We start from the raw sequence: 17040 nt of genomic DNA on the forward strand, positions 1-17040 counted from the left end.
GGAGGACACTGCAAAGACAGGCCTGGGGTTAGACCTGCCTAGAGACAGAGCTGTGAGCCTAAAGTCTCCTGCACTGCATGGCGACAGGAGAGCAGGCAGGCCTGGGGCCGCCGCCTCAGCCATCCCCACGTGCACCAGGAGCCCTGGGCCCTCTGGGAAACTCCACGTGGCACAGAGCGGAGCTGGGGGTCCAGGTCTGGTCCCACTCGGCCACTGACTTGCTGAGAGCCTTGAGAATCGGCACAGCAGTGGCTGGCCTTCATGCCTTCGGGCTCATGATTAGGACCAAAGGAGAGGGCTCAGTCTCAAAGCCCGTCCTACTGAGGGGATTCTGCTCGTTCTTCTCTCCGCTCAGGAGACAAGGAATAGAGGGAAGTGAGGACACAGTTGATAAAAGCGCATTAGCTGACGTTGTGGAGTGCGTGCTACCTGCTTCCTGGCTGGCTCCGTACCAGGCACTCAGCATATTTGATTCTCCCAGCAACTGCAGGGACCAGGCAGGACCGTCGCTGCCAGTGCCACTTCTCCCAAGCTCACTATGTCTGGTGAGTGGCCAGGCCGGCACTCAAATCCTCACCTGCCTGAAGCCAAGACCTTCCCTTCCTCACCAGCGCCCCCCACCCAACACCTTCCTGGGACTGGTTTCCACGGGAGACCCTGCTGGCCTGGGGAAATGCCCTGACTGGGAGCACAACCTGGGTTTCATGCTTTCCCCCTGCTCGCTGCGGGGACTCGGGCAGCGCACTTTGCTTCTCTGGTCCTCTGTCCCTTCTTTTGTTTAACAAGGAGTTTTGCTCCCTGAGCCCCCAGCCAGATCCTTGGGGGTCATTTCTATCGTCCTTGACCCTGATCCTACGTTGGGTTAGAAAAGAAATAAAAGTGCAAAAGGGAATCAGACCTGGAGTAGGGGCCCAGGGCCCTGGAGTGGGGTTTTCTCAGCCTCTGGGCATCCCTACGTGTGTCCTGGAGTCACCCACCCTGGGAGGGTGGCAGGTAGCCTGTTACCAAGTTCATGTTTCAGAAAACTAAGGTCCGTTGAGGTAAAATGACTCCTCAGGGTCAAAGAGCAAATTAGAGGCAGAGCCAGGGTTGGACTCCAGATCTTCCAACCCTGAGTCCAGGCTGCTCTCGGGCCCCTGGGCTGGACCCTTGGTGTGGTGGGGGTGGGGTGGGGGGGGGCAAACGAGAAAAGGGAAGTGTCAGCATGGCTGTGGTCCTTTCGGAAAGACCACTTTCTTGCCTTTGCCAGCTTTCAGAGGCTGCCCAGATTCCTTGGCGCGTGACCCCTTCCTCCATCTTTGAAAGCCAGCAGCAGTGGGTTGAGGGGTTTTTTTTTTAATAGTTTATTTTTGTTGCATTTTTTCCCATTACCGTTTATCCCCCTTATTCCCTCTTCTACCTTCACCCAGCCCCCAGGTTGTTTTTCTCACATGGCATCACTCTGACATTGACTGTTCTCCCTAGTTCTAAGGGTCCTTGGGGCGACCTTGGACCCACCCGACAATCCAGGGTACCTCTCCAGCATCTGCATTGGCTGATTATCAACCTTAACCCCATCTGCAGCCTTTATTCCCTTGGCCATGCGACCTAACACATTCACAGGTTCAAGGATTAGGACGTGGACGTCTTTGGAGGGCATTATTCTGCCTGCCATATGCCCCTTGTCTCCAAGGGGACTTCCAAACACAGTCACCCTTCCTGCACATCCAACATGTGGGCTGGGGTGTGTGCCTGCTCCTCTCTCCTGTGCGCCTCCCAGAAAGTCCGCGTGCAGCCCTGGCCTTGCCCCTCAAGGATTTCCCTTTCATTCTGTGTCCTGCCTCCCTGGCACCCACCTTCTCAGCGCCTCTCTGTATCCCTTTCACAAGCAGACCCTTTGCCTCTGAGCCAGGCAGCCCCAAGCTGGAGTGGGGACAGGGAAGCAGCTCAGGTTGCTCGCCAGGCTCAGCAGGGGAATGGGGATTGCTCTCCAGAGGGGGCAGGGGGCTGCTGGCTGCTGGCTGCCACAACTCAGACGGTGCCAATCCTGGCGTGTGGGACGGGCTGTGGGATTGGTTCCCATCCTCCCAAGCCCAGAAAAGGTTCCCTTGCCTCGATGACAAGCGCCAGTTGGGGAAGTGGAGAGGGCGAGCCAGGCGCTGCCTGGTTGTGTGGCTCCGCTCTGCTGGGGGTGAGGGGGTGCAGAGGAAGCAGACGCCTGAGCTGGGATCTTCTGGGAATGGGTGGGGGCTCTGTCTACCTAAAGAGGGGTGGGGGCTCTGAGTTCGTCCACATCTCCCCCGACGTGCTGGCTGGCTGAGATTTGGGCATCACACCATTGTCTTCCTTTGTTCTGTCTTCTGCTTCTTGTACCCTCCTGATACTGGCCTCTCTGGGGTCACCTGGGGGGAGACTTAGGTCAAATGCAGCCACCTTGTCCTTGCACCCTGTAGTAGGCAGCTTCTGAACCGGATTCCTGGTGTTCGTATCCTTACGTATTAATCCCCTCTCTTTGAGGCGGGCTGGTCCTGGTGACTGGCTGTTCACAAAGAGAATAGGGAAAAATCTTTTAAGATTTGGTTATAAAAGGCTGCGTCTTCTACCTTTCCCTAACACTCTTCCCCACTGGATCTGGCTCGTTCCCTCTGATGCAGCCAGCTGCCGGCTTGTGAGCGGCCGTACGGAGGAGTCCATGCGTCTAGGAATTGAGGGCAGCCCGCGGCGACAGCCGGCATGGAACTAAAGCCCGGGGTCCCACAACCCCTAAGCAACTGGATCCTGTCACCAACCGTCACGTGAGTCACCTTGGAGATGATCCTTCCCCCATCAAACCTTGCGATGACCTGCGCTGCAGCCTGGGAGGGACCCTGAGGTGGGAGCCTACTCAGCCACCCACAGATGGCGGGCACAGATCCCCGAACCCCCTTCCTCTGCTTGGCCGTCATCTCTCCCCAGCTCCAAGCTGTGGTCTGGCCCCGTGTGGACGGGCCCCGCACTCGTGGGGAGAGCCCGCCCGTCCGTGGCTGCAGCAGCCGGTCAGCGCCGGGTCTGCGGCGACACGCTTCCGTCGTTCCCCCATCCCACCGGCTCGTCTGCGTGCAGTTGCACTTCTCCTCCGGCCCCCGAATACATATTTTATCTGGATGTTACTATAACAACCCAGATCGGTGAATGTGTTTCTCCTCGTCATCTCTGTTTCCAGTCAGTAATAGATGTTCCCTTTGGAAGGCGGCTCCTCGCTCACGTCCCCAGACCCTCTGCTGGAGCGAAGCGGAAGCCTGCTCCGCGCCCAGCCGCCTCCCTCTGACTCAGCCTCACCTTCCCTAAACGTGACTCTCCAGATGTCAGATTTTTCGTGGCTGTCACGTCTCCGCATTTGCCATTGAACCTGCCTGACGTTTCCCACCACTAGCCCCGCGTGACTGCAGCGGGCAGACAGGGTTTGCACGCCGGTCCCACCGCGTGCTGCCCGTGAGTCCTGGTGCGAGTGGGCTCGCCCCTGACCTCAGTTCCCTAATCTGAGGTGAAAGCTGAAGACACCTCAGGTGCGCTTCAGCCTGGGGAGGCTCCCTCCGTGGTCCCGGCTCTGGTCACCAGCCCACTCCGAACCAGGTTCTACTACAGCCAGTGGGGTGGCGCAGGTCACACGCCCGGCCTGTAGCTGGGCGCAGGCGGTGGCATTGGCGCTGGGACTGACAGATGCAGCCCGTGAGCCAGCCCGCACCCCACGGAGTGGGGAGAGGGCTGCTCGGCAGGTGCGTCGCCCTTGCCCGGGTGGCCGCCCGCATCCACGTGAGCCTTCTGTCCCGTGTAGGCACGCTCAGAGTGCTCTCGCTGTCTGACACGGGCGGTGGTCGCACCACATTGCGAACGTACCCAGTGCCACTGAACTGTGCATTTGGCGATGGTTAATTCAATGTTATATGAATTTCACCTCAATAAAAAAGGTTTTTAAAATGCTCCCACTAAAATAAAGAACCCACGTCATCTACAACTAAAAATGCACTTACTCTTCTCCCAAAGGAAGATAATCCAAGTCATGACCAGTTCTAAAATCAGGATCTCTGAGTAATGTGCGTTCCTCTCAATGCCGTCTGGGTGTGGCTTCTTGTTATCTGTAACAGTGGCTAAAGTATAAATTTGACCACCTCAAATGCCAGATCTCATGACGGTGGACAGAAAATAGATCATCCACAGTGAAGACCGACTTTGGGAGAGGGGAGAAGGGAGGGAGCACGCAGAGGTTGCCGGCCCCCGGCCTCCACTGCGCTCCGCCGGTGCGGTGGCCGGGGCTCACCCCTCCACGGTGGTGGGGCCAGGTCCCAGCCCAGTTTCCTGGAAGGTCCTCCTGGACTCCTCGTCCTCCAGGGCTGGGCTGAGGGCCTGCAGGGAAGTTCCGTTGGGAAGCGCCATCTTCCTGTCGGTATGGTCAGGGCTTCCCGGGGATTCCTTCAGGGGGTGAGCGGTCCCTGGGTCTGGGGATGGTGATTCCCAAACCCAGGATTCCCTAAAGCCTCAGCCAGCTGCCAGTCAGCTCATTTCCTGGGAAGACCAGGGACTAGTAACTGGCCCCACAAAGACCTGAAGCTGCTGGGTGGGCTACGTGTGCCCGCCACAGAAGTTGTGAGCATTAAAATAGTGTAGGTATGAAGGTGCTTTGTAACCCGTAAGTGTAATTATCCTCATTCACAGAGAGAACCATAAAGTCACAGATTCATTCTGTGTGGTTTTAAGTATGTCGGAACACCATTCTTGTATTCCTTTTTTTACCCTTTTGAAAAAAAATCTTTCTTATTTATTTATTTATTTATAGAGAAAGGAAAAGGAAGGGAGAAAGAGAGGGAGAGAAACACTGATGTGCTTGCAACCCAGGCATATGCCCTGACCGGGAACCCAGCCGGCGACCTTTCGCTTTGCAGGACGATATTCAGCTAGTTGAACCATGCCAGTCAGGGCCTTTTCTACCCTCTTGTTGGATTCCCCACAGCAACTGCCATACACTTCCCTGCCTTTCTGGATGCTGGTTCAGCCCCTTCCCACTGGAGGTACCTCAGCCTCTGTCTCTCACTCCAGCATGAACCTCAGCCTGTGTATTGACAGGTGTGAAAAGGAACATAGATGTGAATGTATGGGTGTATGTGTGTGTGTGTGTGTGCGTGTGTGTGTATTCGTACATATACTTTTTCTGTCCACTGAGAATACCTGCCAGGAATGAAACCTCAGTAGCAATGAGTACACCTTGTGCCTAAATCTTGGTTTCTAAACACCATGCTTTACTAAAAGGAACTGCACTTTGTGGGAAAAATCACAGGTCTCAGAGATGGGTCAAGGAAGGGACAAGATGAGTCCAGAATATGTCACACTCAAAAGGAAGGGAATACTCCAAGAATGATGGGATGCAGAAGGGACTCCCACTGGCAAAATACGGGAACATCTGAGCACCAAAATAAATAATGATACCAACAGACTACAACCCACTGAATCCAGTAGGAATCTATGGGTCCACATCATTAGAAACAAATATGATGAGTCAATTGTAGGCTTAATGAGGAGTGGGATATATCTACATAGTCTCAAAGTAGTTCTCTACAAAACACTTCCTAATGACAGCGGGGACAAGAGGGGCTCTGCAGTGGAAGAGTCTGGCCCACACCCCTTCCATCCTGTGACCGGAGTTAACGCCATCAGTGAAGCGGTGTGCCACCTAACAGGATGCAGCGAGAACAACACAGCATCGCTTTCGTGATATTCCAGCCAAAGATGCGTCACCAAAGCTAACCTCAGGGAGACATCAGACAGATCCCATCCTTGTCCATTTGGGCCACTATAACAAAGTACCAGACTGCGTGCTTTACAACCAACACACATTTCTCACAGTTGGGGGCTGGAAAGTTCAAGATCGATGTGTTTGGTGCAGGCGTCCTAGTTCAGAGACGGCCGTCTTTCCTCTGTGCCCTCACATGGTGGAAGAGACAAATTGGCTCTCTGGGGTCTTTCTTATATGGGCACTGACCCTAATCGTGAAGGTTCTGCATTGCGAAAGTGCGTGCACAGGGAAAGAAGGTGTACGTGGATGCTGGGTGGCCCTGGGGGAAATGTAACGTGTTTGCCCAGCACCCCTTGCTTTGAGGAGCAACCCTCTCCCTGCTCTGTGGGGTACTGGCTGGATCTATCAGTCCCAGTGCCAATGCCATCGCCTGCACCCAGCTACAGGCTGGGTGTGTGACCTGCGCCATCCCACTGGCTGTAGAACCTGGTTCGGAGTGGGCTTGTGACCAGAGCCGGAACCGTGGAAGTAATCCCTCCAGCCCTTCCTGCTGGGGATGGTCGCCTTGAGTGAGGATGACATCGAGACACGAAATAGAACCGTTACGTGCCTCCGTCCTTGAGGCTCAGGGCTGGGGAGGGAGAGTGCCGTTAAAGGACGCGCAGCCTCGTGCCCTGGAAGCACTGGAGGGGCTCCCTGAGGAAAGGAAAAAGATGTTTCCCCACTGGGATTCTAAACTGGGAGATGGGCCACCTGAGGCTGCAGGCTGCCGTCTTGGAGTTTGTTTGAAACAGGAGGGAAAGCAGATGAGAGTGTCGGAGAGCAAGCTCTGGAACTGGCACCTGAGTCCCTGGATCCATCTATTCCTGAACCCCCAGCCCTGGGCTGCCCGATGGCTTAAACTCTCTAAACTACTGAATCTCTCTGTTTGTTTACCTAATTTAGGCTGGGATTCTCTCACTTGCAACCGAGAGTCTTGACTACCTCGCCAGTCTACTGGAAAGGTAAGTGCAAGCATCACCATATGGCACAGATGAACCTACATGGACAGTGGTCTCAGACGTAGTTCTCCCAGTGGGTGTGACATGCAGTGGGTGTTGAGATGGCCTGAATGGTGAGTCGCTGTGTGGTTGAGGTCACTAAGCAGGGTGGTCGGTGACCCGTGTCTGGGAGTCAGGGAGCAGGTGTGGCAAAGGCAAGCAGACCGGTTTCAGGTACAGACTGATGGAGAGGACGTCAGGTCTAGCAAGGTGCTGGAGCCAGCGGTGGGCATTCCACTCTTTCCCTCCCCTCAGTCAGGAGCGTGGGGTCTGAGCCTTCTGCTAGAGTCCCTCGGTGCAGGCGGTCAGAGGAGCATGGTGCTGGCGGAGGAGCTGAAAGGGCCCCTGGGGCAGTCCCTGGTGATGGTGGCTGAACACGTCTGGTCCTCCCCACTTCGAGGGCCGGGTAGCATTTACTTCCTGGATCCTTGTAGTTGAATGGAGCTGTGTGACTGGTTCCAGCCAATGAATGACAAATGGCTACTGTCAGTGGGCCACCCTCCAGTGCTCTCCCTGAGGTGGCGGCTCTCCTGTCAGCCAGAGTCCCAGAGCTCTCACTGAGCTCAGCCCCTCTGCAGACCTGCCGCAGACATGTAACAGGAGCAAGAAACGAAACTAGGGCTTTAACAGCATATTTAACTAATTTACAACTGGACGATGCTGTCCTTTTGTTGTGGACCACGGTATATGACAGAAGACGAACCCAGTGACCGTGTTCGAGCTCGCAGTTCGGAAGCAGTGAGCACACCCACGTTCTGTGCAGCCGTCACCGCCGTCCGGCTTCCTAAACCGAAACTCTGCCCACGGAACACGACGCCCTACTCCGCGCCCCCTCAGCCCCTGGTAGCCATTCTTCTGCTCCGACTCTGTGCATTTGACCTTTCTAGGCACTCCACATGGCATTTGTCCTTTTGTGTTGACTTATTCCACTTAGCGTGTCTTTGAGGTTCACCCATGTTGTGGCACCTGTCAGAATCCCCTTCCTGTTTAGGGCCCAGTAATGGCCCATCGTTGTGGATATGGCGCTTTGCTTCTCCACCTCTCGGCTGATGGACATCTGGCTGGTGTTCACCTTTGGCCGTCGTGAGTAACGTTGTTCCTAACACTGGTGTACAGATGTCTGTCTGGGTCTGATTTCAGTGCTCTCAGGCGGGTACCTGGAAGTGGAATTGCTGGGTCATATGGTAATTCTGTGTTTACTTTTCCTGAGGGACCGCCATGTGTTTTCCGTAGAATCTTTGTGGTTTTAAGTCACCAAGACTTGGGGTTGTTTGTTACCCCAGGGTAACCTAGCCTGTCCCTGCGGATACCGCCCCTCACCCCAGATGATCTAGGATCACCCAGAATTCTGGTCGGGCCCCAGGGGGCAGACACAGGTGAGGGGTATAGAGGAGCCCGAAGGCTGAATCGGCGTAGGCTGGACCCAGGGGCATGCGTGGTGAGGAGGGCCCAGCAGGGTTGGCCAGCACTGATGTGCCTCCTCTCAGGACCGCTGGAGGGTCCTCCTCCTGCCAGAGACATCGGGGCCAGGCTCTGGAACCAACCCTGCAGCCACATGGCTGCTGCCCACTGGATAAAACCGCCTTAACACGGCGGCCTCGGGCCGCTCAACCCCAGCAACACAGACATCCAAGGTCACACACGTCACGGGCCCCCAGTGGCTTCATCATAAATGGTCCTACTGAATAGAAAACCTTGCCCATCTTGAATCCTGGCTCGACCACTTCCAAATTGTGTGGTTTTGACTAAGCCTCATCTGTAGAGTGAGGGTGATGTGAGCTAGCTGACAGGGTTGGTAAGGACTAAGGGGAAATGCCAACTCTGGTGCCTGGCGGACAGGCAACACTCAGTAAACGGTAGCTGCTATCTGGAGCAGTATTATATAAGCGTTTGAGGAAGGGAGAGGAATGGCAGCCATCTTTCTAAACATGGGCGTCCCCTTAGCCCAGCCTTAGAGTGTCTTGGGTGCCCATCTTGCTGTCAAAAGCAAAATGGCCTGTAGTGCACATATTCATAGAACCAAGGTTTATTGAGAACCTACTATGTGCTGAGTGCTGGGCTCTAGAGATGACAGATGAGGGCCTTGTCCTCGTGGAAGGAACATGATGAGTCTCCGGGACTGGCCAGGTGGAGACCAAGGCCTACCATCAGTGGCACAGGGTCACCCCTTGAGTGAGGGCGACACTGAGAAAGACCAGGACAGTTGTGTGGAGAGTGGCCTCTGATCTTCAGTTTCAGGAAGTGCGGCAGAAGAAAGGACCCGGAAGCATTAGAGGGCTTCCAGGGGGAAATCTCTGGGATGAAAGGTCAGCTGTGTCCCAAAGAGCTCAGTAAGTCTGTTCCTGTGACCCTCGGGGAGGTGAAGCTGAGGGGGGAAATGGGAAAAGTAGCGTTTCCAGCAGAAACAGCCTAGGGGTCCTCTTCAGTTGCCCTTGCCCACAGGTGGGGCGATGGGTGCCTGGGGAAGGGGGCACACCCTGTCTGGCATTAGGGAGCTCAGGGCACTTCCACGTAGTAGCTGAAGCCTCACAGGTGGAATGGGGGTGCACCGTGGGAGAGGGCTGGTGGAGATGAAAGAGAAGCAGGGAGCCAGGCGGGGGCTCAGGGGGCCCAGCGCCAAGCCCTGAAGGCAGCAGGTGGGAGAGCCATGAGCAGAGGGTGGCTGTGCTGTTGGAAGTGGACAGAGGTGCCCCAGATCAGAAACCTGAAGGCCAGAGGACTCTATGGGAAATAAAAACAACCTCCCTCCACGGCGAAGAGGGGAGCGTGAGGTTAGGTGAGGTTACGTGTAGGTGTGTAGAGAACCTTAGACTGGAAGGGATCTTCAATGTCATTTAATTCAACCTCCAACTCCATGAAATCTTTCAGCCTTCCACTGCCCAACTGAGGGCACTACTTGGACACCTCAAGGTACAGGGAACTCACTCCCTTCAAGGGGGGCTCATCCTGTAGAGGGCCTCGGCCAGGATGGACCTGGCGACCCGAGCTCGTCCCTGCTGGGCGGGCGGCCTCCACTTAGCCGCCCCACCTGGCGGGGGTGGAGGGCGCAGTGGGGGTTGGGGCGCGGAAGGGCCGGCGCTGCTGTCCCCAGCCCCAGTGCTGAGGCAGGCAGAGTGCAGTGGGCTCTGGTGGAGGTCGGGAGAACTGTAGGGCATTGGCCGCCGGGGTCTCCTCGGGCTGAGGGGAGGCACTTGACACCGGCCAGGGGAGAGGAGGGGCCGCTGTCCCTGCGGCCAGTGCTGGATACGGGGACCCAGCTCCGAGGCAGTGCCAGGTAGCAGAGCGCCCCGCGGGGGAAAGGCCGCAGAGGCTGGGAAGTGGGACCGTGGGCGCTAGGACCAGCCGCGCGCACAGGCCGCTCCCGCCACGACGCCCCGGGGCCCCCGAGTCTGCGCTGCCTCCTGGGCCGGCTCCGAAGCGCCAGAGCCCGGGCCAGCGCGGCCGCGGGGGACGAGCAGCAGGCGAAGGCCTGGGCCCGCGGGCGGCCGGAGGGAGGGAAGGAGGAAGGCGGAGAGAAGGGGTGGGAAGGGGGGGGGACCCGGCAGAGGAGGCGGAGAGAGAGAGCGCGACAGCCAGCGGAGGGAGGGAGTGAGTGAGCGAGGCAGGCAGGCGGGCTGGGAAGGAGAGAGGGCGCGCGGGCGGCGGCGGCGTCGAGACCAGAGGACCATCCGGGACGCGGCGCCGCGGCACCAGGGCGCGCAGACGGGCCGGCCCGACCCCACCGGCCACACGGTAATGAGCGCCGCTCCTGGCGGCCTGGGCGGCCGGCCCGGAGGTGGGCGAGGAGGAGGTAGGGCCGGGAGGGGGGCACGGCGGCGGGCAGTGCCCGGCTCGGGGCAGGCTCCCGGACCCCTGCAACTCGGCGCCGGGAGCTTGCGGGGCCAGGGCTGCGGGCGGGGACGGCGGGCTGGGCTGGCCGGAGTGGCGCGGGGCATTTGTGGGTTTGTTTATGTCCCCGCGGGCTCGGCAGGCGCCCCCTCCCGTCCCGCCCGCTCCAGGCTCGGAGCCCCCTCCCCGCCCCCGCCCCGCTCCGGGCTCAAGTTCAAGTCTATACAATGCGGCGCCCCTCCACTGCTGGCCTCAGCCGCGGTGCCCGGCTCGGCGCTGCCGCAGGGGCTCCGGACTCGCCACCCCCGCCTTCCGGCCCTGCCTCCACCCCGAGCCCCGCCTGGGGCCTGCGGGCGGAGAGCTGGAGGGCGCAGACCCCGACCCCGAATAATCGGCTCCCGCCGCGGCCCGCAGGGAGCGGAGGAAGGGGCGCGGGCCCAGCTCAGGCTCCGCGGCGGCGGCAGAAAATGGCAGCCTGGCACGACCCGGCCCCCCGCCCCTCCCCCCGGCTCCCGGCCCTCCATGGCCAGGCGGACACGGGAGGCCCCGGGGGGCGGTCCGAGGGGTGATCGGCGGGCCGGGCCGGGGAACACTGCGCAGCGATCCTCCTTCGGCCACCTGTGGCTGGGGGTGCGGGTGCCAGTGGATCTGGGAGGGGCGACGAGGGCGGGGAGAGTGCCACTTGGGGGGCACACCTCCCCGCGGACGGCCGGGGGTGGGGTGGACTTCGTGCCTGGCTCCTCCCCGCCCGCGCCGTGGGCAGTGGGAGCCGGGGCGGTGGCGCCGCAGTGTAGGGGCGAGGCGGGGGCGAGCGAGTATCCCGTCCCCGGCCGCGGGGCCGGAAAACGCAGGGGTGGGAGTAGCAGGACAGAACGGGAGCCGCGCGGGTGAGGGCGTCGGGGGTCGCCCAGGCAGCAGAAACACCCCCTCCGCAACACTCAACACGCACGCGGACACACACGCACACGCACCCCCGCTGGGCCGGTGCAGACGTGTCCTTGAAAGATTCCCATCTGCACAGTGAAGGACGAAGCCTGGCGGAGGCTGCAGATTAGGGTCACCGAGCCCAAGTCCCCGCGCCTCGGGAGTCCTGGAGCTTCGGAGCCGCAGGCGGCCCTGGTCCGTGTCCCGCCCTCACCCCAGCTCCCCTCCCCCAGGCCGCCCTGCCCTCCCTCCCCCTCCGAGCGGACGGAGCTGGCGTGGGTCCAGGGCCCGCCCCCGGCCTCCCCCAGCCCCCCGCCGCTGGGGCCCGCCGCCCTCCGGCTGCCAAACTTCGTTTAGCTTTCCTGGAGCCTCCCTTCTTGGGAGAACCCACTCCCTTCCCACCCTACCTCTGTTTTCCCCCTTTTCTCGTCATCCCCTCGGTCCTTCCGCCTCCTCTCTCCACGGCAAAGCCAGTTGAGTAGGTGTTGGCGCCGCGGGTGGGGAGTGGGGGCTCGTCAGTTCTCAGGGGCTCCCTTCCCAGCTCGCGAGGGGCGCCCCCTGCGGCTGCACCTTGACCCAAGATGGCGCCCTGCACCCAGCGGGGCGGCCGGGGCCTGCGTCAGGCCGCGGGGAAGGCCCAGGGCCCCGGCGCCGCACGGCGCGCCCCCTCCCAGACCAGCAGTGACAGGAGCCTGCGCGGGCAGCGCCCTCCGCCCTGTGACCCGGCGTGCCCCTCTCTGCTGTGCCCAGAGACGGCCATCAGCACCCCTGGGGGACTGTGCGGTCTTCGTGTTTCACCCTGGGCCGCCAGCGGCCGAACGGGCCTCCTGGGCTGCGGCTGCGAAGGGATCCTGGGATCAGGTGCTGGGCCGCTGGGCCTCCTCCCTCCCGGGCAGATGTGACAGCTGCAGCCAGGGAAGCTTTCCTCCTTAAGCGCTGCTGGAGTGTGAGGACTGGTCTATGGGATTTGGGGAGCCCAGCTGTCAGGCGGACCCTCTTTGGGCTGTCCCCTCTGTTGGCAGGGGCCATCTCCTGGTGGTTTGCGGGAGCTGCCTGGGCTTGGAAGCTTTGGTTGTCAAGAGTTCCCGCTAGGTTTCTGGGGCAAGGTGGTCCCTCTCTGCCTCCGAGTCGCACTAAGCCCCCGTTGGGCTGTTTGACAAGCAGCTCTGAAAGTGTGAGTCTGTGTGCGCATGTGCCGCACCCAGTCAGGGTCTCCAGGCGAACTTGCACAGCAGGGCCTGGCGCCTGCCTGCCTCCCTTCCTGGCCCCACTTCTTTGGGCCCTGGCTCCCTCCCTGGACTCTTGTCCAGCTCCTGGGTCACTGTCTTCAGCCACTCGTGAAAGGCAGAATTGCAGGCTCCGGCTGACTGAGGCTCTCCTCGCTCTCCTTCCCAGGCCTGTGGGCCTGCAATGGGCGGCCAGCCTCAGAAGAGGTGAATTCCTTCTAGACTCAAGGACTGAGTCCACAGTGCCGGGACTGTTCCCCAGGCCGGAGCGCCGTGGCCATCTGTCAGGGTGCCTGTGGACAGGATTCCTCTGTGCATGGAGGTTGGACTGGAGCTTGAAGGTCCATTCCAACTTTTAAATTCTGTGGCTCTGATTCCCGTGGCGGCATTTCGGACCCAGGAGTGGGGGCAGAACGGTCTCTGTTTTCACCACACAGCAGTAATCGGGAAAGACCCCCCAAGGAGTGGAGGTCTGCAAGAGAGCAGCCTCCCTCCCCGAGGGGGTGGACCTTTGAAGGCAGAGGTGGCATGAGGGGTGGGGACCCTGCAGGGGACGGGCTTGTCCTGTCTGACTCCTCAGAGGGTGTAAAAGTACAGCTTCCGGTGAAGCCTTCACACGTGTGTGTTCTTCTGTACGTTTGCATGTCATTCTGTGTGTGTGCATAAGTTATGAGGTTTCTTCCCAGACCCAGGTAAGCACTTGAGTGCCTTGCGGATATTTTACTATCGCAGCCCCGCATCAGTGCAGTCGGTCCTCTGTAAAAGCCTACAAGGAAGACAGGACAAGCTTGAAAATACCTGCCCAGGGCGACCTGGCGGGGAAGAGGGGGCCAGGCCTGCCCTCTGGGGAACTTCGACTGTCCCTCGCTCAGCTCTCCTGGGGTGCTGCTACGCTTGGTTTCCTCTCCTTCCAGTCTCCTGTGGTTTCCATGGGACAGGGGCCGTGCCCCCGCTGCCTCTGGGTCCCCCCCACTAGACATTTCAGGGGGCCGCCACGGTCATCTGCTGAATGGGGGGGAGCTCGCTGCGCACCTGCGTTTTCAGTCCCAGTCCTCTCCCCAGTGGCAGAAGCTCTCCTCCTCTTGCTGCTGCTCTGCCTTCCCCAAACAGTCACTGCCTCCTTTTCTGCCAGATACTCAGGCTCCAGCTTCCCCAAAAGACCCCGTTCTTCCCCAGCAAGAGCCCAGGCTCCCCAAAGGCTCCTTTTTGGCGGGGGGAACCAATTGGAAAGGGGACTCTGAGAACCAGTCTTGCTGGTTCTCTAATGGGGGTAAAAAAAAAAAGAAAAAAACAGACCCAACCTCTCCGCATCCTTGAGCCTGAAATGTTATCATGAGAATCCAAGCCTCAGACTTTAGGGCCGAAAGGGAACTTTGAGCCCTGAGAACACTTGGAGTGGGGCAGAGGGCTGTTTGCATGGGGGCCAGGCCTCTTTTCCTCTGGGGCTGGGAGCGCTGGCCTGAGCCCGAGGCCACAAGGCCAGCGGTGTGCCTGTCACGTGCGCCTCGGCCTCTGCACTTCCTGACGCCTTCTGCTTGTGTCGGCCTGGGGGTCCTCGGTTTGGGGGCCACGTCCCCTTTCCCCACCCCATGCCCCACTAGTAGGAAGTGTGTCTCCGGCCTCTAGCCTGGGAACAGGCCACAGCCAGGGCTGTCACACAGCCTGCGGGCATCCACTTACTTCCATTTTGGTGTCTAATAGACAGTGGGGCCTGTCGGGAGCCTGCGTGCCCTTGGAGGCTGGGCGTCTCCGTGAGCCTGTGGCTTTGCTGCTCCCGAGCGGGACTGTAATAGTAAACGGAAGGGGTCAGATCCCTCTCCGCTCCAGCCTGGAGGGCTTGTTGTCAGTCATTTCTCTCTGACTGCGTGTTTGCTAGGAAAACCATAAAACCTGGGATCCGTGTGGAGTCAGGGATGCGTGTGTGTCCAAGCTGCCTTCATGGGGGCAGGACAGGGTGTGGTGCACGTGGATCTGTGCGCGCGTGTCTGTGCACACCTTTCCGTGTGTGCCCTGTGCGCAGCTGCGTGGGGATAGATCCGACTTGCCGACCCATAAGCCTGTTTCAGGGCGGCCGAAGCGGGAGCTGTGGAGTCAGAAGGGGCTGCGTTCTGACACCGACGTCCCGGCGGCGGGATCCAGGGCCGCTGACGTCATCCCTCAGTTTCCTCACCTGGAACGGGGCAGTCCGCCCGGGCTGTACTCAGAGGTCGTTATGAGGACTAAACAAGGTCACGTGCCGAGGGCAAGGGCTCAGTGGTAGCTCGGCCGTGATTGTTTCCGGCGTTGGGGCAGCTTGCGTGCATCGCACTGCAGGCAGTGCGCCGAGAAGTCTGGTCCACCTTCCTGCCTCTTTTGCGAAACCTCGGACTGATGACGAAAGTGCTGCTTCTGATTGAAAAATCTCCCGAGGGGGGAGGCTCCTCTGCGCCGCTTAGCAGTCTGTTCCAGAGCTGAACTAGTCGCGTTGTCAACAGGTCGTCTCTGTAGTCACCTTCAATCCCTCACACGGCAGTGTCAGCTCCTTAGTCCGCTCCTGTCCCGAGTGCAGTGCATTCGCTTCCAGAGACTTACAGAGCATTGCCCGTGGGCAAGGCCGTGTGCTGGACTTGGAGGGGAAACAGCGAGTTGAGGGTGTGCCCAGCCACGGTTGCAGGACAGGGAGACAGAAAGTGCTGAAGGCCAGGTCACAACCAGCTGCGAGGCTCTGGGAGGGTGTCTTGGGGGAGATGGCATGTGAGACAGGCTTCAAAGCACAGAGGCAGGGCTGCCAGGGGGACAGGAGGAACCCCTGCTGGTGGGGGTGGGGCAGGGAGCCACTGGGAGGCAGACCAGGGCCTTGGGTTGGGACCCGTGCTGTTTTGGGGAGAGCCGGCTGCTGTGCTCTGTGACTCCTCCGTGGCCCAGGAAGGGTCACTCTGAACTGCTCTGCTTGTGGTGGCTTTGGGGGGTAGGGTGGGGACGAGAGGGAGGGAGGAAAGGGAGAGGGCAAGGGGCCGGCTGAGCTCATGTGGTGCAGGATCTTGATGATTCCTTTATATTCTGTAGACGAGAGATTAGGAGCTCAGGCTTGGAGAGAAACAGAGCAGGGTTTAAATTACACCAACCCCAGGGGTGTGTGGCAGTTCAGGGGAACACCAGCCAGGGTAAGAAGGTCTGTGTGCCAGTGATGGCATTCATAGCGTAGCGTGAACGGGGAGGGTCCTTACCTGGTCTCCCAGAGGCCTCTGTGTCCCCCTTTCTATCCCCTCCCTCAGGCCCAGGGGCCCCTGCAGGGGGCTGTGAATAGGGGTGCAGAGCCTGACTACCCCCTACTTTTCCTCTCTTTCCTCCACACTCAGCAGAACCAGGCCCCCAGTTCGGCAGGGATGTGTCCCCGCCTGGCATCCCTGCTCCTGAGTGTGGCTGCAAGTGCCTGGCCACCCGGAACAAGGACAGCCAGTGGTCAGGGCCCGCCAGCCCACATCTCCCTTGCTGATCACATCGCAGGGCTGTCTGGAGGACGGCGACAGGGGAGGAGGTGTGGGGGCCTGGGGCTCTCCTAGGCTCATCCCGGTGGGGAGTGGAATTTTTCCAACTGTAACTGAGCATTGCCCACTCCCATCCTGATGTGGTCCCCTCTGACCCCGCAGGCTTCCCAGCCTTATTTACATCTATAACCAGGTTCCTATTTTCTCTTCCTGCGGTCTTGGCCCTGCTCATTGTCATCCCTATTGATCTTGCCTTTCTGTTTGTGTTTCAAATGTCAAGGTCATTTTCAATTCTGAGCCAGTTGTTTGCTGCCCTGTCTGGGTGCTGAGAGGGGACAGAGGACCATCTCAAACAGCTGGTAACTAGAGGGCTGGAACTGGGGTGTCCTGACCCCTAGTCTGTTGCTCTTCCCATGTACCACTGCATAGGTGGACCTGGGGGGCAGTGCAGGTGTTCTAGACCTAGTTGACCAGCCAGAGCCCCGGGTTCCAGTGATGCTTATGTGAAAGGGTTAAAAGATGCTTACTGGGGACATTATGGGATAGTGGGGTCCGATCTGAGGGTTGGATGCGGTCCGAGTCACAGGGAATCGGGATGCCCAGGCTGGGAAGCTGGGCACCTGGGAACAAACTTCCACTCAGAGGGTCCCCGGATGACCCAGGGAGGAGCAGGCCAGGATGCGCCGGCCAGTGCATGGGGATGGGGTCCTCCAGCGTTCCTGCGAGCGGAACCTGTTGGGAAGGGGCCTCCTGAAGGAATGATCCTGTGTGATTAGTATTAGAGATTCTGAAAGGAGAAATACATTTAT

The 17040-nt window shown here is 59.5% G+C and overlaps 1 protein-coding gene and 1 long non-coding RNA gene across 8 annotated transcripts in view; one reads left to right on the top strand and one right to left on the bottom strand.

Moving 5' to 3' along the window:
• The window catches only part of DNMT3A (DNA methyltransferase 3 alpha), a 111178-nt gene that overhangs the window by 1941 nt on the left and 92197 nt on the right, over nucleotides 1-17040 (top strand). For 5 of the 7 annotated variants that reach the window (XR_006786359.1, XM_045844612.1, XM_045844614.1 and 2 more), the window contains exon 1: nucleotides 10354-10518. The gene's annotated coding sequence lies outside the window, so the exon portion shown is untranslated. Of the gene's footprint in view, nucleotides 1-2633; nucleotides 2775-6691; nucleotides 6751-10353; nucleotides 10577-17040 lie in introns of those variants that run through there. The other 2 variants (XM_045844616.1, XM_045844615.1) reach the window with 2 other exon arrangements.
• On the bottom strand, nucleotides 1387-12091 carry LOC123822555. Its single transcript, XR_006786360.1, has 3 exons — nucleotides 11946-12091; nucleotides 3990-4094; nucleotides 1387-2518 (listed from the first exon to the last, which is right to left on the bottom strand). It is a non-coding gene; the product is annotated as an uncharacterized LOC123822555 (long non-coding RNA).

The sequence above is a fragment of the Phyllostomus hastatus genome, unplaced genomic scaffold (assembly GCF_019186645.2).
Source record: "Phyllostomus hastatus isolate PE091 unplaced genomic scaffold, TTU_PhHast_1.1 phas_contig_402, whole genome shotgun sequence".
Classification (NCBI taxonomy): Eukaryota; Metazoa; Chordata; class Mammalia; order Chiroptera; family Phyllostomidae; genus Phyllostomus; species Phyllostomus hastatus.